This window comes from Bactrocera oleae, chromosome 3 (assembly GCF_042242935.1).
Source record: "Bactrocera oleae isolate idBacOlea1 chromosome 3, idBacOlea1, whole genome shotgun sequence".
NCBI lineage: Eukaryota > Metazoa > Arthropoda > Insecta > Diptera > Tephritidae > Bactrocera > Bactrocera oleae.
The window spans coordinates 92432552-92454154 of record NC_091537.1 but is presented as its reverse complement, the minus strand read 5'-3'; positions in this window follow the sequence as shown (position 1 = coordinate 92454154).

Here is a 21603-nt window from a genome sequence, read left to right as displayed (position 1 = left end):
CGATTTAGTGAAGTTCGTCTGTCTTGTTGGAACCAAAGATCGTCCACATCAACATTCTTCAATTTAGAAACGAAAAAGTCATTAAGCATGGCTCTATGGCGTTCTCCATTGACTGTAACTGTATTATCGCCGCGAGTTGACAAATGGACTCATTCGGGCCTTCTTCAATACTCTACTCCACAGCAGCAGTAGCGTTTTTGGTGCGCACTGTACGGCAGCTCTGATTATGCGCATTATCCAGTGGTATAAACTTGGTGTGAAACCGATCCATGTTTGCAGGATTTACCTAATCTGCATGGCCATTATGTCAACCGAATACGGAACGCAGCGCATGAACTGAGTATAAATTAAATAAAAACTGTCAAAAAGACCAACTCCGAAAAAAGTATGGCCTCATTGAAAATCGCAAGCCTAAAAAATCACCAGTTACTATATTTAAGTATAAAGTGTACCATAGAAAATAGAGAAAACAAAGAATTAAACTCAAATAATTTTATTTTTAACCCTTCGAGATGGAGCCTTTTTACTTTTAACTCCCTTGCGTTCTTAGCCTCAGTGTGTTCTGTAGTTATTACCCCCATTTACTTTGAAATAATTAATTTAGTTGCAATAATCTTCTATAGAAAATGTGAATATTTTTCTCTGGTTCCAATAAGGAGTAGTCATTCACTAAGTTTTTAGATCCTCAGATAGATTTACCAATGTTTATGATAGGCCTGATATATTTTATTCGAACCAAGCAAGTGTTCTTGTCGATTTGGAAACATAGTGTAATTTTTAAATCGAAGTGGATTTATAGCTAAGGAAAGACAAGTCTTGAGATGAGGCATATCTTCGATGTTCAACTCTTAATCTAAAAAAACTTTAAACATAAAAATTAAATTACTTAAATTTTTTTTATACATTTCCTATTATACGAATTATACTTGTTTCTTTTGGCGCCATCTTATGGTTACTATTTGAAACAGCCGAAACGAACTTTAAAGTTCCGCTACAACAACGACAGCATAAAAGCAAAAGCTGTTTTCCAAAAAATGCACCATACTGCGAAAAAAACGCAAATGGAGAATCATTGGAGCGTTTTAAAAGCTTTGTCAGAGTTTTTAACCTACTCGTTTTCCATGGAGCTTTTTAAAAGCGCACATCCTGTGAGCTTTTTTCTCTTAAGCGAATTATTTTCCATGCACCAAATAAAACCACCTCTAAGACTTTATAATTTTTACTAGAAAAACTTTTCCAAAATTAATTTCTGGAAAGCTTTGTATGCACCATACCACCGAATAAACACAGATAGCTGAAAAAGAGCACACATATACACGTATTGCCTTCGTGGGTTCTTCATCATCATGTCATTTGGGGTACAGCTGACCATAGAATATTAATAAATACTATAATAAAATAACAATTTTTAATAATCTTCTCAGCCTAGACGTTTTATGAAAACAGAGAGTACCAATCATTTTCTCGACTTCCTTTAATGAAATCAACAATGGTCCTCAAGACCTAATTCTTTCCAAAACATGTAAGAGAGCATCTCCGCTATTAAGAATTGTTTGAAAATTTCAATAGTAATGTATATATTATGTTTTACTAGTCTTCCCAAATCAATAGTACTTCCGTCGAAATAGCGTAATCACCCTGTGTCAAGGTACTTGTTTCAAAGCATTTCTTATATTAATAGTTAATAACCGGTTTCCTCTTATACTAATAAAACTGAAATAAAATGTTCAAACTTTCTTCTGGTTAATCACAAAACTAATAAACAGGCATGGCATCGAATTTGAGCAATTTGTGACACAAACTGAAGTAAATTTAAGATAAAGCAGTCAAGTTTTTGGAGAGTGGAATTTACGAACACTCTTATCAACCCCATTTTTTAAGTCATTGCGACAGAAATTTTCTTTCGTATCATTTTATAGGATTTGCTTTAGCAGACAGCAAAGAGCGACATCGGTGGTGCAAAAGTTATGCAGGACATTCAGTTTGGTTTCGCTACCCAGACGAAAGCAGTTCGTTGTAGAGTTGCGGCGAAAATAGTACAGAGTGTCTTTATCAAGGAATCATCCGATTAATAGTGTGTTTAGCACGGCAATAATCCAAAGAGGAATCGACATGTGTAATTTTATATCACTAATTTTGCAATATTATTTTTTATACATGTATAAATCTGTTGTAAAATTATATATTGAAAAAATTATATTGTATTTATTAAAAATTCTGCCAGTGCAAAATCGGATTTTTGCGTACCTACTCTTACCTACCTAAAATTCGTGGGGTGATATTCAAAATTGAAAAAGTTCAGGCCCTGAGCTTGTTTAAATCATTCAGTCTCCCCCTTGCGCAGGTTTTAAAGCATTAGTTGGTAAGTTTATAATATGTGCGAAATTTGGTCCATTCGAAAGTAAGGTATAATCTTTAATATTGTGCAATAATGGAGAGATATAGTCATTGATGCCAGAGGAAAGACCAGTCTATACAAGTGAAGCTTGGAAATATGACATTGGCGGATAACTAATTGGAATATAGAAATAATAATAACGATTTTCGTTTTAAATTATGTAATGATAAGATCTAGTAACTTCAGAACACTAGTGTGTAAGAATAAGTATAGAGTGTGGTGCAGCATAAAACCTATATTAGCAATGATTGAAGGACTTAAAAATGGACATAATGTTGCTTAGAATATTTGGAATTTGTGTTATTGAACCTTGCAGCGATAAGACATAAAGATAAGATATTATTAGTATGCGAGTAAGATGGAGAGAGAGAAAAAATTGCGTGAAATAATAATTTTTCATAGCTTCTTTGCTCCTCAATAAACTGCTTTCTTTTTGGAATCGCCGATATCGGACTAGAATATCTTATAGCTGCCATACAAACTAAGTTCAAAATCAAGTTCTTGTATGGAAAACTTTTTTATTTGACTAAATATCTTTATGAACTTTGGCACAGATTATTACCAAAGGCAATGCTACAATATTGTAAGAAATTGATTAGATCGAATAACTATAGCATATAGCTGCCATACAAACTGATCGATCCAAATCAAGTTCTTGTAAGGTAACTTTTTTTGTGAAAGGCATTATTATACCTTCAGTGCGACTGTAGTAAACGTTTTCTAAATTAATAATACAAATTAATAATTTCGAAACAAATTGTTTCATCTTTGATAATTTGTTTATATTTTCACAAAATATCTGACCAACCCGCATTGAGGACTCAATGCTCATTGCTTCCGAATAGAAATTCCAAGTGCAAAATGAGAATGAGCTGCAAAGTAACCAAATAAATATTTGTACAGTCATTTGTTGTTAATTAAAAATGCATTTATGCGCATAAATTACCAGAGAAATCTTGTAAATATTTGAGCACAACCGAACCCGAACGATCATCACACAATTATCGGAAACAAGCTTTCAATTAGATAACACTTAATTTCATTTCGGGCAATGCATTTTCAAATTGCAAATGTGCAAATAAATTCTGTACGAATGCTTGTAAGAGCAACAACAAAACAACACAAGGCAAGTTAATGTGCAAATGTTTACATAATAAATATGTAATTTGACAAATAAATGAACTTCTGTTGCTCATAATTGTGGCTTTGACTCAATAAATTCTCAGTGGAATTAAACTGCATGCAAAGGAAGCACTGACCTACATATACAGCACATATACACAGAGACACACACACGCACACTTTCTTGTATACGAGTGTGTGCAATTAAACGCCAAACACACTGTTGTTGTTGCAGCAACAAATGAACTCGCCTCTGCGGGAAATTATGGGAAATTATATAGACATTAAAATGGCGTTTGAGTGCGTGTGTGTGTATATGAGTGCACATATAACGGCATATTTAATATCAGCAAACAAATTTGCTGCTGCAAAGACCGCAACAACAACAAAATCAAGCAATCAAATACGAATGCAAACAAAACCGACAGACAAACAACATTGTATGACTAACTGTACGTGTGCGTGTATGTGTGTGTCAATGTATATGTGCTTTGCGAGTCTGCTTGCGCGCCGCATATTATGCTAAAGCAAATTAGACACAATTTAATTCAGTTATCTTTCGATGCTCAAATGAGCGCACAAAAGTATGCAATGAGAATGAAATTGTCTACAAATAAACAGTTGTATTGTTTAGACGGAAATCGCACAACAACTACACACAACAGCAGCAACCGTCAGCAACGGCATAACATGCGATTAATGAAAATAAGCTCTTCATAGTGAAATTCAGACAATAATAATTCCCACAACAACAACACACGCACGCATACATGCAATACTAAATGTGGTATTTGCGGTATGCATAGTGATTAGAGTAGTAATTATGCATGTCAGAGATATACAATAACAGCGCACAGCAATTGAGATTGAAAGTGATATGAGAGTAATTTAGCGAACTCAAGAGCGACGAACTTCATGCTTTAAAATCCTGCAGCAGCATAAAACCACAAAGGAAGCCAGCTATAAGCCTTGGATAGCACGTTTTGCAAATTAATATGAGTCTTGTGCTCTAAAAGTACCGCAGTGAGCCGTATCAAAAGACAAAGCTAATAACTCAATATTTCTTCCATCTCCGTTAAGTAACCTAACCGATCCTAACAGTGATCTAATATATCTTCTTTATAACATAGAGGCTACCCTATAGTTGAAACTGGCTCAGAAGCGCTCTCAAACAAAAAATTTTTGTTGAAATGGTGCTATATATTTTACTAGTACCTCATAAGAGGACAAACTCTCAAAAATATAGTCAAAAGTACCATTTTTGTGAAGTCTACCACACTGTCAGTAAGATTTCTTTTTGGGCGAGCTTAAGTTTAGGCACTTTGTATAAGGTATTTTTTCTTTTCAAAGGATTCGTCCAAAGAAGACTCGGAAAGAGTTACAAATTAATAGTCCACCCACTAGTCGAATGAACACCAACGAATACCAGTCTGTTACTAATATAATCTTCTGTATAAACTTTCCAGTTGGAATTTGTTAGCAGTACCTTGAAGGATATTCTCTAAACATAGTCCATCCACGGCATCGTAAAATCTTACGAAAATTAAAGTGACTCGAGCACACATTACCAATTTTATAAGAGTAGATTATTTTCTTTAAACCATGGGCCTAAGAGCATTATAAGGAGTTTGACGAACAGCTAAGTGTTGTGCCTTAAGTGTTGCAGAGTGAAATTGAATCTGAGTGATCTTTAGAAAGCGTTTTCAAACATAATGAAATATATTATGTATTCTATAGAATCTGATCTTATAATCGACAAAGCAGAGCAAACGTTCCTCGCAAGCCAAACCGAGCGCCAAGTCCTCGGCATTTTCAATTTCGAACAAATACACTTTGTATTTTCCTCAAGCTTATTTACATTCCGGACCATTAATTAGAACTTTTTTTTCACGGATAGGTCCTTTATTCTGTCTTTTTTCAAGACCGCGCTGTAAACTTCGAATTGCATGGAGGCAATGGGGTGCACTGTTTTCTTCCAATCACATCTTCCATTCTTCCTTTACATCTCATGATAGAGTTTTGACTAATAAGTCGGATTCCGAGCAGTAAAAGTTGTTATCTCAGTCTATAATGCCCTTCACTCAAGAGAGTCACTTCTTATAGAAAGTATATATACCTACAAAAAATTACTCGGAAAACTGGCCAATGGTTTGCGTTCAATGGAAGGAGTTTTGCTAGGTTCTTCGATATACAAGTATGGTAAATAGCCTTTTTATACATCTTTAATTTGATTTTTATCGGTAGTTTAAATGGCAGCTATTAACTGTAAATGTCCGATCGAAGCAAATTTTTCGGAGGCTGTAGTGTTGCCTTGAGGAATAATTCATGCCGAACTTGGTGAGGATATATTGTCAGCATGTTTGGTAGCTATATGCTAGAGTGGTACGATATCAGCGGTCCCGCAAAATGACTAGCTTCTGGGACGTCTGAAAGCCCTCAGATCAATATCTCAAAACTGAAGAACTATTCTGATCATTTCTATTTTATAGGATTTCCGGTATTTCCTTCTGTGATTTACAAACTTCGTGGCGAACTTATTATATGCGGTTTAGGGCATAAAAATATTGAGTGCCCAGAAACTAGTTTTAAATATCTTGAAGAACTTTTTCTTCTTATGTTATAAAAAGCTGTTCGCATTACTCAAAATCATTTTATATCAGTTGCAACAAATACAGAACAATGGAAAAAGCAAATGCGGCGACAATCAACGTTCTGACAAACAAAGACCTGTACCTTTGAACATTTGCATACATAAAAAATAAAAAAATAGTGGAAATTTTCGAAATGCATAAAAAACCGCGTACTTAGGTTAATGAAAGCAACCACTTGGCCGCATAATGGCTGTCAACAATGATGATTGCTTTTATGCTGCTCACTTAATTTCGCCAGCAATACAAATGACGGGGGAGTATAACGGTGCTACACTTAAATAACTGTAACATTATTGTTTGGAAATTAGAATAGAGCTGCCAAATGAACTCGCATCCACTGACAATTGAAAACTGTTTGCAGAAAAACACACATACACATATACAACTATGAATGAATTGACTTGTGGCACAACAATAGTTGCTGTTGTTTTTGCTGTTGCGAAATCATAGGAAATCGCATTGCGAGTAATAATGGCAAATAATACATGAAAGCAACAAAAGCAATAAAAACACTATTATTTATACATTTATACATATATGCATCTGTATAGTTGTGCAAATGATGGAGAAAGCAATTATAGTTATAATATCATAGCAGTTTATCGTTTATGTGTTGCTCTTGTTGTTTCCGAACTGTGATTGTTGTTGTTTTTGTGCGCGATGCATGCGATAACAATGCGAATTGACACTTGACGTGCACCATTACACCGCAACAGCATAACAACAAGAACAACAACAACAACAAGCGACGCCACAACGAATACAACTGTCACTAACCATCAATTGCTGACAATAAACACCAACAATAATAACAATAATAACAACTCAATGAATTAGTTGCAGCATTAGTGTGTGTCACGTAAGAAACAAAAGCAAAAACAAAGCCGATTGCGTTTATACACATACACACCGTGCGTGTTGCTGCGGTGTGTGCTGTCATCAACATAATTGAACAAGGATAATTATGATAAGCAATAAGTGTTTGCGGCTGAGCGGTGTGAGTGAGAGTGTGGCGAGGTGACAATGATTGCAGTCAACAAACTGATAAGGAATCATATATATATAAATACATATATACTATACATACATATGTGTCTTTGCTCATTGTTGCATGGAATTTGTATTAATACATTAAATATTGAATGCGGACCCTGCAGGGAACTCTTCTGCTGGTTATTAATTACTGATATAGATGGGATTAGTAAAACCGATATGTTGCAGGGCTAAGTTTGCCTGAGATGAGTCAGAATTCCTCCCTGACAAAGATGATAATAGAGCTCAGAAGCTTTTACTATTAGAGTGATTAGAAGCGGGATCAGACCCTTACCAAAGTTGGAGATTTATCTTCGTGAGAGAGTTTTTTTCGTGAGAGAGTTTATTTCTTGCGAGAGTTTTTTTCGAGAGAGAGTTTTCTTCTTGAGAGAGTGTTTTTTTTGAGAGGTATTTATTTTCAGTTAAATTACTAAACAAAGGACTCCTTGGCAATATTTTTACAGAAATCTGCTGTATAACAAGTTTGCCTTATACTCATACTTCAAAAGTTAAGCTTGAATGCCGCAATTTTCCAACAGGGCATGCTTAATGCAATAAAAGATTAAAGTGTACATGAGGGATTTAATATAATTGGAATGTCATATGAATATAGCTGTAATGTTGATGTTTATGGTGGGAAGACAAACACCTATAGTAGTAAGAGTATTGTTTTCACCCAAAGGAGCCTATAAATAAAAAGATGCAGTCAATTGACTTGAACATGATAAATTGCTCATTTAATGAATTTTCCAAAAGATTAATTGACAAGCCATTAGCAACATTTAAAAAAGACTGTTCAAATATTTGCTAATGCATATGACAACATTCATCTTTACATTCTTTTATATACATACATATACACGATATCACCACATCACTTGGAGATATGTGAAGCAATAAAACAGTATGCTTACTTGATTTATGAGCATTGTAAATTTTATTAGAGGAAGAAGTTGATTTTCAGTACCGTTTGTAAACATTTGCTATATCAAATGAGGCAGTTCGCATATAAAATTCTTTTGAAAAGATGCTACATTGCATATTTAAATTGAAATTTCTTACGTTCTCAAGCTGGCCATTTTTACCGCTTTACCAAGTGATATTATTTCATCATTTTTATATACCTATGTTAGGGTATGAATGTTTCGAATGCTTTTTTTCGCTTCGTACTCTGAAAAATTGGTTGATAGAAACCTCTAAGAAAGGCCTTCGTTAAAGGTTTCCTATTATTTCTTATTATCAGACTTAAGAGAGATAACTTTGGAACCATTGAAGACGACTAGTTTCCGCCTACTTTTACTACATCATGAGATATCATATGATATCAGATCTAACAGTATCATCTACACTCTACTACATTTCCTAGCAAATGATATATATGATATCATATCACAACTGATTACATGGAAAGTGTTTTTTATAACCATTAATTTCTGCATCACTTTAGATCAGCGAGAATTGTGCTTCGCTTCGTTCCAGTTTAGTGTATTATGCCTGAAAAATTAGCAATTTCAGAAATCTCAGGTGAATGCAGATATCCTCGAGAAAAAACTTTTATTCTTTATTTTATAATTTTCTCACCTAAATTCATTTCAGTCTATAATTTTTTCTTCTCTCTCCCCCTTTACTCTTCCGAATCAATATCTCTCCAAAAAATCTTGATAAGCATAACTGGTTCTCTTGCGAACAAGATCAGTTATTATATTAAAGATATAATGGCATAACTTTACCTTCGCCGCTTGAATTAGTAGAACCGATGAATGAGTTCACGAATTCGGTGTCTGATTATTAAAATTTTCGATATGATTTATAGATTCATCTAAATTTGTATAGGCGCATCTGTGGAACATAAAAGTTTGCAAAAAGAGGGGTGGAGAGTGACAAAAAAAATTTATGAAACCTCAACATATTTTTTTAAATATATTTTCATTATTGCTAGAGTAAAAGGAAATACAACTTCAATGTCTTTAATACTATAAACAATGCACAGTAAATTTAAGTATAATCCAATTTTCCGCTTTCACTTCCTCTGCTCTCTCGCATAAGCTGCTTCAATGAAAATCAAATAATATTCACCACTTTGAGTAGTGGCGCCTCTTAAATCTCCAGCTAATGAGGTTTGCCAACTTTAATGGGCCCAATACTTTACGAGTATAAACGAGAGTGTACGCCATTAAATGTTCCGAGAAAAACCACACAGCTGGAATTACTGTTATCTTCATTTGGGCTGTTGATAACAACTGCAATTTTCCGCCTTTAAATGCTTAAGCTAAGTCATCAGCAGGATGTCAGCCGGAAGAAGCAGCGCGGAAAGGCAAAAGCAAACAATGACACAAAAGATAGAGCGTACTAGCTTGGTGGCGGCATGGCTTCGTTTAAGCTACGCGGCGACCACATTTCATTGCCTGCCTCCGGTGGGCATGCCGCCTATCCACTAGTTTAGCAAATTATAGTCCATGCGAAGGCGCACAGCCGCGGAAGCACAACTGCTTAAATAGACATTCCGCTCCCGCTGGCGCACATCTCTATCCCTAGCGCATTTGTATGCTTGTACGCTACATTGCCTGACTGTCTGGCACTGCCTCTTCTTCATTACTACTGAGGGCGCCGCTCGATTATTCGTCCTCCTGCGCTCACTTTGTGTAGTCGTTGCTTGATTGTATGGGCGACTCACCTTGCGGCTAATCGACGCTTTAATACTACACTTCTGTGAAATCTCACACCAGCTGCCATGGATGCCATGGTTACGACGCTGTGAAGCTCTTCTCCACATTGCCACCCACCGGGCACACACACACATATACCACTACACTTAGCGCGCACACACACGCGCGCCTTGTTTGAGTGTGATTTTACCGGTTTATTGGTTGGCCACAGGCATCATCTTAACGGCATGTTGTGGCATGCCACCAGTCATGCTTGCTAGGTGCGATGGCAGCACGAGGGCGCGCAACGTCAAAGCAACGCAAAGTCAAGTTGCTAAGTAAACAGCCGGCGTATGATTTCCCTTAATAGCACGCCCATCGCCCATCGTCCGCAGGCGTCTCTCGCTTGTCGCAGATGAGGCGGAGCAATTGCATTTGTATGTGTACTCATATAAATATGCAGCTATGTATGTATGTATGTGCGCGTGCGGTTGTGACATAAAAATTGCGCCCCAAACGTGACTTGACATAACAATCTGGCATTGCGCTGGATCACGACGCGCCGGCAAGGCACTTCTTCGGTCCCTTCTCGCTCAGCTACTCTCCATGTATTTGTATGCCGCTGGCGCTACTATGAGTTTCGCTACTGCTTCCACCATTATATGCAAAGATACTCATATACCCACACCATGCCCCAGATCGATGTGTTCGGTCTATTTTCAACTTTCGCTTTGCTGATTTAATTTTTTAAATTCCACATTTCCCCCCGCTTCGTTTGTCGCTCGATATCTTGTTGATCTTTTCTTTTCCGTTTATTCTGTGTTTTCTTAATTTGCCATTTTTTTACGAAATGCGTTTGGTGCACTCACATTTCATCCGGCTCTGCGCAGCGCCGCCTTGGGTGCCGCAGTAGGTGAACGGCGGCAAGTGTTAATTTAAAAGAAATTTAATCAGGTCAGCAAACAAAAGATTATTTACAAATCGTTGCAAGCATTTTTCCCCGTCACCAATTGCCATTTTTTCATGCTGAAGCCACACAAATTAACTTAATCGGGTCTCATCTACATCATGTTTTTTGTACTGGCTTGCGGTCTAATGTGTTGGCGTTGGGGCGACGGGGCGTTCTAATTGTTGATTAGAATTTGTGCGCTTTTGAAGTATGCCACTAGAGAAAGTTGATTGCGGATTTGGTTGCGATGCTTAATTAAACATATGTTTCTTCAAAGGTTCTCATTTAACACATAGAAAATTAATTAGAATAAGGTGTCTTCTTTAAACATGTTTAGAAGATCAAAGGTAGACAGTAGGTGCCTCACTATTACTCTTCTGTGCTGGAATTCTTTTTCATGGCGTCACTCCAAAGCTTTACTGCCCTGCAATCAAGTCTTGGAAGACTGGTTTTTGCATATGACTCCTTAAGCTCATTAAATGAAATTGCACCAACGATCCATTACTGTTAATCGTTGCCAGTTAAGTTGTGTAAAAATGCGTATCAGAAAAAATAACTGCAGTAGAGCAAAGCTCTAGCAAAACGACTCTGTATAGACTTCACAGAAGCCAGCCCAATCAGTCGTAATTACCGCATCATATTAGTTTGTATAATATCAGCTCGTAGAAATTCTCAGATTTGATCCGATGTTGGTGATTATATTGCGCGCTATGTTATCAACTCTTTCATTCAGTAAACTAAGCCGACAGCAGACATATTATAATGTAGGACAATAACGAGAACATGTAGATCACTGATTCGAGCTTTTGGTGCGAGGAGAGCTTTGGCACTGACGTCGCAACTAGAAAACTCTTGATTTTTTCATATATACGGCTCTTTCAATTTTTTTGACTGACCATGAAAAGGACTTTAATAAACCCAAGCATTTTTATTAAAATTATGTAATACAACATTATAAACTAAAAAAAAAAAAAACAAGAAAAACGTTAACTTCGGCACACCAAAACTACAATACCTTTCATAAGAATCTTTCTTATTACATAAAGGGTATACCTATACATAAGGGTACTTGTACAAATATGTTTTTATCTTGATTTAGATAGGTCCGTTTGTATGGCAACTATAAGCTGTAGTGGTCCGATAGATGAGCAGCTTGGGGAGGAAAAACCGTGTGCAATTTCAGAGCGATATCTCAAAAACTGAGGGATTAATTCGTATATTTATAGACGGATAGCCGCACATGGTTAAATCGACTCAGCTTCATATGCTGATCATTTATGTATATATTATATTCGGTCTCCGTTACGTCTGTGTGTTACAAACATCATGTCCAACTTAATATGTTCAGTGTATAAAAATATAAATTCCAGCACCAGGAAAAGTATTATAACTATTATTAGGTACAGTTCGCATACAGTTAGAGCTATGCGGTACTTCATTGCGGAAATCATTGGAATCCATGACGACCGGACGACGATTGTAATCTGTCTTGATTAAGGTGAGCTCTCTGTACGATATGCTACCTCTAAGCAACTGTTTTGTAGAAAACTACGTAGAACTGTAACTGTAGCTTTCGTATTTTCTCAAGATTAGTGAATAGTCGATTATCTCCACTGCTCTCAGAGAGCAATTTACAATTTTGTAATATGATTCGGTAACATTGTTCGCTCTCCTCGAAAGGTGAAGGAGGGAGTTTGAAGGGAAGTGAGAAAAAGCAGAGATTAAAATAAAGTAAAAAACTGCGACCTTAAAGAATGAGAAAAATAACTTGGAAGTATGATTCTAAGAATGACGCCATATTTAGTACAATGTGTATCACAATGAGGATCCTCTCTCTATATGCTTATATAAAATAGGCAATATGACACCGACTACCACAAAAACCCACCAATTTTAACTGCTGTTCAATTGAGGCACTTATTTGCCTTTTTGCCGGCACATCTGGAGGAAAGTGAAATAATTCAGAAAATTTCATTAAATCTTCGTAAGGCAACAGCCTAGTTCGAATTAAACCGATGGTACATAGCAAGTGGCTTTTTCAGTTTAGCAAATCGAGCGAATGTTCATTTATTAAATAGAGCACTCGTACGCGTATATATGATTGCAATATGTTGCATGGATCTTTGTTTGTCACTATTCAATCAGAACCTTATTCAATTTTGAGCTGGAAACGCGAATATGCAACGATATAAGTGAGGTGAAACTCGCACACACACACGGATGTGCGTGTTTATTCCAATTTCTATTGCAAACGACGCAGAGTAGAAATTCATTTAGACAGCTCTTCACACTGCAACACATTTCGCGGCACAAACAGTCTGGCCACGCTTCGATTGAGAGGCAGCGTAGAACTAAAATATTTGAAAACTTGCAACAACTCGCACAACAGTCTGTGTGGCAGCATGTAACCTGTGCCAACATATTGACTTGCAGAAGTCAGGCCAACAACAACAAAAAATCTGCCACACGCACACATACACACACACACACAAATACGTGTGATGGCGCCAGCAGCAGCCACTTGAACTTGAGCAATATTTGCGTGACTGTATTTGTTTGGCAGTTGGTAACTTTTTATCTGCATGCGAAGCGAATTGATATGAGACTTTAGCAGCAACGGCAGCCACAACCAACATTACAACAGACAGTAGTAGTAAAAGCAATAACAACTTGTAGTGCGTTTGCGGCGGTGTTTTCGATAAACAGTCAAAAGTCGAAAAACACGCAAAGCAAAAATGTAAACACGCATGTGGCATGTGCAGCACGCGCACACGCATACGCACACATACAAGGATTGGCGCGCGAGCAACACAGGTATGCAGCAAACTTTCGATTAGAAACCGAAGCACCTCAGCGTCTGACACAGCCGAAATTGCCAGCATTCAGCCATACACATACAGTCGCTGTGCTGTTGGCGGCGCCACTGCAGGCCGCAAGCATTAAACGCATGCAATCGCGGAGCAAAAGCAAACGGAGCGCAGTGTATTGGCTTTTCGGTGCATGCGAATGCGTGTGCTTGTGTATGTGCATCAATGCGAGCCACCTATGAGTGGCATGCAGCAAAGAATTGCAGCGCACCGCTGGCGTTGGTGGCTGTGGCGACTTGAAAAGGGCGAAATGAGTTCGCTGGTCTCGGTTTTACCTCCGCATTGTTAACATTTTACGGAAAATTCAAATGCAGCACAGCAACAAAACAGCTTGCCTCGCTGTCTGCTCGCCTGATGGCTTAGCTATTCACTATTAAACCATCCTCCCACCCCCTGCTCCCTCTACAGTTGTGTATGGTGTGTCTTTGTACGCTCGCCGCAACACTTACCATATACAGCTCCTGTCAACTGTCAGCGCTACAAAAGCAACACTGCTCCTGCCTACCTCTTCGACGGTTGATCTGCCCGTCAGCTGGTCTGTTCATACGGTTGTTTACATTACACAGCAGCAGATATTACAGCGTCCAACTTCAACCGATTCAGTCACTTGTTTTTCATTTCGTGTGTGCCGCATGCTTCCCAGTGGCTTCTCACTCTTGCTTTGTCGTTCCACTCTTTTCCTTTTCCTGCCTGTCTCTCAGTGCGCATAATTCGTTCATTTATATTTCGATTTCCCAATTCCAATTTGCCAATTGTTTGTAAGATTACTCCAAATGTGTCATCTACATATGCATATACCTATGCTTATTGTATTCCTATTGGACCCTACCTTTGCCCGTTCTAATATGCAATTTCATTAAACACACACAGTACCGGTATCCAGAGAAGTTTGTATAGTCTCATACAGCTTATATAATAGATACTTGTATGTGTGTGAGTGTTAGAGGTATTTGCGAGACAACTCGGGTCAGCTGAGTATCACTTTCAAGTGCTTTACCATATTCAATCCATGTGCGTGTGTGTGGATGTTTGTTGCAGTTGTAGGACAAATGTGTTGTCAATTATGCAGTCTCGAAACGATAACGATTTTCACTGTTTGACAGCTAATAACAGCTGTCATGTATGCCTACAGACGAGGACAGTTCCAAGACCAGTAACATCGATTATGGAACCTTAAATTCAAAGGTGAAGTTGCATGTATAAAACCGGATTCATTGTTGTATTAGTAAAAGTGTCGCCGAAGAGGTCTATTAATGGAGATAACTTTAAAGTCCAAAGACAAGTCATGTAATTAAAAGATATTGAAAGATGACAAGGTCAAATTACTTAAGTGAACAACTAAGGGAACCGCATCAGCTTTCGCTTACAATAACTAAATGATTTATGAATCGTTTAGGGGGACATAAAGCCGTCAATCTGAATATACCTCTAAGGAACTTATAGTTTTAAAGAGTACTAAGTAAAATGCATCAGCATTCGCAGTCATGTTAAATGAACTCTATAAGAACTGAATAAGAGCTAACATTCCGCATCTACATCTAAAGGTCTGATACTTTTGAAGGTTTAGTAGTATTTTTGGTACATTTTCAAGAACTCAAGATCTCTCAATACCGAATCATATTTCACATTCTATGGCCTATCCGAGCAGATGAAATATATACTGAAAGGAAATTGATTGTACTAAAAGTGTTAGAAATGATAATTAAGATTTTCGCATATATCCAAGAAACAATTCCGCGTTTGGTTTCTTCAACCACAACTCCTTTTTCTGAAAGATGAATAAAAAATAGCAATCCACTTTTTATATCCCAAACAGGGTATATTAAGTTTGCCATGCAGTTTGTAACACCGACAAAGAGACGTCGGAAACTCTATAAAGTATATATGTAAATGCCTGTCTGTATAGTTATACGTGAACTACGTGCCCCTCAGTTTTTGAGGTATCCATCTGAAATTTTGTACACGTCCTCCACAAAATCTTCACATTTTTTCGAACCGTTGACATTGGACTACTAAAGTATATAGCTGTTAAACTTTTTTATTTGTGAAGGGTCGAGACAATTTCGTGTGTTTAGTATATGCAATTACAATTTGGATGGATGAATATGAACAAGCTATGATAAAGTGGATAAAAATAAAGCAAAATTTGAGCAAGCCATATATGTTATATAATTTGATAGGTAGTACAAAGTGTATAAGACCAATAGCTTCATTCGCAGCTACGATTTATAATACAAAATAGAAAGGGAACCACCGTTTACTTCTTTCAAAGCCCGCCGAAGTTTGGAAATATAGGAAACATACACCTCGAGCTTAATGGTTACACATGCTCAAGAACATTTCAAGTGTTTCATCACTACATTGAAAAGATTCTTCGAGAAATTGAAAGGATTTGATTGTAATAAGTATAATTTTAAATATAAGTGAACTTGATCTTATGTCAAAGGATATACAAAGACCGATATCTGTAAGTTTCTCTGAACGCTAACAGCAAAAAGGCTATGTTCATAAAAAGATGCTTAAAATGTTTTCCAACTTATGAAACACCTAAGTATATTAGCATATTTGTAATGGAGCACTATCTGTCATCAACACCTTGGCAGAATTTCCAAAATATATGCTAGAAGAAATGGTTTTGGTTTTAGTTAGTCTGGTAGGTAGATAAGTACGAGTGCAGCCCCTTCGGACTCAATTAACGCTGGATGCGCCACTTTGATGCACTGTTTGTAAGACCTTTAAATATTGCTATCTTATTTCATTGTTGTGTTCAACCATTTGTTGCCCTCACTGAAATTACTTATCTCCGTGATGCTTTTTGCAGAAAGACATTCAAAGTTTGGTACTTGATGGATTTCAAGAGTTCTGCATCGGGATTATAATAAAGCAGAGGAAGTATAGAACTGTTTCCTTCATCTCTTGAGTTTGTAAATCAAGCAAATATTTTTATGGAGCATTCCTGTTTTTTACGCGTGTTCTTCAAATGAGCAATGCCCGTTATAGTAGCTTTTAGTCATATATATTTTTTTTCTGAACATTTTTCTTGTCATATTATGGCTATATCTGCTTCGTTTTCTTGCATTTGGTTTAGGTTTCCATCTGTTTTGAGCTATTTGTTGCGTATTTAGCTCCATCTTTATCGTTCCATGCGGTCACGGTATTCACTCTGGCTCAGGTTGATCGAGAGTGGCTCCAGACTTGGCCAATTCGTTTGTTTTTTCGTTGCCGAAAACATGCCTATGACCGTGTAACCAAATTATGAAAAAGAGGAGTTGGCTAGACAGAGAGCTTAGAGCTTAAATTTACGAAAACAAGGTTAGCAATGTCGCCTGGCTATCTGTGTACAAGATAGCTTTCTGTATCCCATCGTTGTTATTCAGTTGAACTTCATTCTATATGTCTAGTAGTCTGCTTGGAAGTTTGGTAGATAGATGGAGAGTTACTATTGAAATCTAACCTTAGGAGGATATAGTTTTGAGCTGGTTCTGGATATCGCTATTTCCATAACTCTTTCTGTTAAAATTTTCTATCTTTTTGATTCTTGTAGCAGACAATGTTGCTACCTTCCGTATGAAAACGTCTATGGGCAGTTGGTGCAGGAACATATTGAGCGCGTCAGTTGGACATAACTTAATGGTAACCATGTGGTACAAGGGATTATTAATTAATATAATATGTATGAGCCTTAAGTTGAATTTTTATTTTAGTATGAATTTAAAAAAGCAACAATGGAATAATTGAAAAAAATATATATATATATTTATTAAATAATAAATAAACTTAGGTAAAGCCGCCACTGTTCGTGACAAAGCTTCGCAAATCTGCTGGTTATTAAAACACATATTTTTTTGTTTAAAAACGAAAAACTTTCTAAAGAAATAAAAGCAATTAAATGTCGCCGAACAAAGCAAATATTTATTTAATAATATTCGCTTTTATTGACAAAGAATTCATAATAGCCGATGCTTTTTGCTCGCCAACGCGCATATCACTTGAAAAAGTTTCGTTTTTTCACCGTTAGACAAAAGCGAAACATAAAATACATGAATTTTACAATGGGAGTACGGTCGGGCAGCGCGCTTGCGGTCTCAAAGTTTAAATTGCAAATTTGACGGGCGCGCAAAAATGGCGAGTAAAATTTTTATTGCATTTTAAGCGAACTTTGCGCGCATTTATCACCCTCATAAGCTGTCACACATGACATTTTCGACAACGACAACAACAACTATGCGCACTGTGGCAACAACCCAAAGCCAACAACAGGCGACACTTTGATGAAAATTGCGCGCTTCATGCCAATAAACGGGCCAAGGTCGGCGGTTGTTAGGAGGGCGCGCGAGCTGTGAGTAGGTGAAGGGCTGGTAGCAAACCGTGCAGAATGTTGTCACTCTCTCGGCTGCTGCGGCACACGGAAATTCATGTGGCTAATATGCGCATAATTAAAAATTCATCAGTGCGGCAACAAAAACAAAAACAAAAGCAAAATTAAATAGCACAAAATGGCGATGAAATCATGGCCAATCGACGGCAGATGACAATGTTTGCAGCGGGCGATTCGGAGCGAGCGCGCTTTAAAATATCATTTACATATACATGCATACTTTGTGAGCCGCTTTGTCCACGCGTGTGTGTGTCAGTGAAAGGCTTGCGCAAATTATGCATTTATTTGGAAAATATGCAGTTGCATTCAAATTACACTAGCCAACAAAGTAAAAAAAAAATATTTGTTGTTCGAACTCGGAAAATTCTGGAGAAAAAGGCAAAGTTCTGGTGGTTTTGATTTTTATACGCTTGTAAATATGTGTGAATTTAAGAAGGGTAGATTTTTCTAGGAATTTTAAAAACTGAATAGTAATCATTTTTAACTTCTCCTATCTTCCTATCTGACTTATAGACATGAGAAAAGGTAGGTCTACAAATTCACTATAAAAGAGTTGGAAAAGATATTGACGGTTGCCACCCACATTTCAGTTAATTGTGAGAAGAGAGGTGCTTGTATTCAGTATAAGGTCATAGAAGAACTTATGGACTGACTTAATAAACTTTTTCAAAAAGAGTTGCCACATATCTCTGTTACCGTAAGCGGGCTATTGTAATTGAATTATCGTTTAAAATATATATTTTCTTTATTTTATAATACAGAAAATTTTAATTTAGTATAATTTTCGATGGCACAGAGCCATCATATTTAACGCTCTAGAGCAGTGGTCGGCAAACTGGCACATTCAAATGATTTGTATTGTTCCAATTTTTCTTCTGATTTTAGTATTAAACATAAAATTTAAATTTTTTTGAGAAAATTTAACATTTTATATATATGTATATTTATATATTGGTTATGCCATCAGAAAGTGGACATTTCTACAAACATAAAGCCTACAACTTTTTTAAAGAATCTCATATTTTGACGTGAGACTTTTTGATTGAAAATGAGAGATTTTTTTTTGATTTTAGGTCGAAATAAGGTTTTCTTTTTTTTTCTTTTAAATATAAATAAAATACGGTATATTTCGATATTAGAAGAAATTTAAATTTTTTTGTACAAGATAAAAATAAAAAACCCAAAATTTAAATTTTTCACATAAATTTGAGGTTAGGTGAAAAAGATGTGAAAACAAAAGCTGTAGATGTTTTCATTACATACAAGTATGTCACATAACTTTTTTCCGTTTTTTTTTTAATTTAGTTTTGCTGAAAATCGCGGTAAACAGTTTTTAACGCTGAAAAATTCAACCACGCCCCTCCCCTTCCTCTATTGACCGTAAATTATTTTTCCCTTCATTTTTGTTATTTTATATTTCGTTTTCAATAAATTTCAACTTACTATGAATATCTATACTATGTATATCTTTCACTTTTTAACATTTTCAAAGACCTCTTCACTGGTCCAATGAGATGAGTTGTAGAACTACAAATTAACGTTTTGTGGTTTTCAAGAGAGGTTGTTGTCTAGATTTTTTTAATTTCAGATGTTGCGTTGCGGTAATATTATATTTCTATTGAATATGTCCCAGTAGATTTTGAGATGAACATTTTTCAACTCGAAGTGCGCAGTGCTACACTCTATTTTAATAATTAAAATTCGGGACTTACTAGTGACATGCTTAAGGTTCGCTGCACTTGTTGCTAGACCTTTTTGAATTTCATAAAATCGCAGAGAGGTATCAAATGCACGTAGTATAGTGTATGCATAAAAAGCAAACATTGCAACATAAACGTGGAAGCTAATTTATAACAAATATTTACCATAATTTCTGCATGGTGAATTGGTAATAATTTACAAAAGCTGCATTTTTCCATTAAAAAAATATTTATTTTTTTCCAAAAACATTTTTATGTTTGCTTGTGCACAAAAATTAGAAAACTTTCGTTGTTGTTTGTCACTCGAGGCGCGTTGATAAATTACATGGAAAGCACGTTACACTAAATTGCTGTTGGTTGACAGTTGCACGCACACACACGCAGCCAGACAAGTGTGCTTCAATGCCCGTAGTTATCAGTGTAACAACAACACTAATATATTAGATAAAGTTAGTCATTGGTTGCTCTTTCGTGTGTGTGTGTGTGTGTGTGCGCGCAGCTATAAATGTGTTTACGCACGTGAGCGTGTATATGTTTACAGGCATTGTTTGGTACTTTGGCAAAATATAAGGGAAATTACCTCAACAGCTGCCACACCGCAACACAGCGCGGCTATGCGATGGCGCCTGCTTGTCTCGCTAACTGTTTGCTTACGCGCGTCTATCTATAATCGACTTGTGTGTGTGTATGCGCGCGTTTGTTTTTGCGTGCGCATAAGTGAGTGTATGCCAGCGCGGTAAGTGCTTTCGATTGCTATCGGCTTCGCAATCGATGAATGTAATATTAAACGTTGTTGATATAACATTACCCACTTGACAGCGGCAGGCAGCCGGTAAATGTTGCTCGGAGCAACTGGATGCTCGAACAGCGGTGAGTGTAACGGTAGCGTATGCACGTTTGTGTATATTTGTCGGCGTGTTTGTACTATTTGTTATACCGAAATACTAAACGGCTCTTATAACGCTTTGTACACACACACACACAATGGCGCGCACACACACATACATACTTGTACATACGTGCGCCTCTTCAGAACACTAAAAACACGCAACGCTGCCGTGTACCGTAACGCTGAACATTCTATATTCAACGCGTCGGCTGAGGCGCGCCACCTTTGTAGCCGGCATCGACGGCGCTGGAGTTTCAAGTCAAATTTGATTTGATTTGCTCGACGATAAGTGGCGGATTTTAAGTGTTTAAACACACTCATGAAAAGTGAATGAAAGTTGGCTCGTAAAATGCATAAAATTTATATTGTATAGGAGCGAATGTTGCGAGTTACACAAAGTTCGGGTAATTGACGGTTGTAAATATCACTGACGTAGGCTTGTTTCTAGGGAAAGAGCGTGAATATTTAAGCAAAAATTGATTAGAAATGTAGAGCACCACATAAAACTTAGTTATATTAACTTTAATGTATATGTTTTCTAAAGTAAGGTTGCGATTGTGTATTACTTAGTGGTGATACTGGTTTTAGGTCAGTCAAAAAGCTGATGAGCATTTATACAAGTGTTCTAGATAAACTAAGGGAAATCAACTTAGCTCAGGTCTAGGCCACGCCAAAAAAGTGAGAATGTAGAAATAGTCTGAATTCATGGTAAGCGTTTTTTCTTGCTTGTAAGTATACATTGTAAGTATACAGGTTTCGTATATATTTTGTTAGTTTGACCTCTCTGGTCGCTAGGTCAGGTTTGGTTAGGTAAATAGTCTGATTATTCGTGAGGTCACGAGTAATACCACTTGGACAGGTAGAAACGCTTGTTCGTTGTGATGACCAGAAGACAAAGACTGTCGCATAGCGAAAAACGCCTATAGTCTGCCACATTGGCTTATATCAATTCCAGTCAATTCGCCGGGTTCG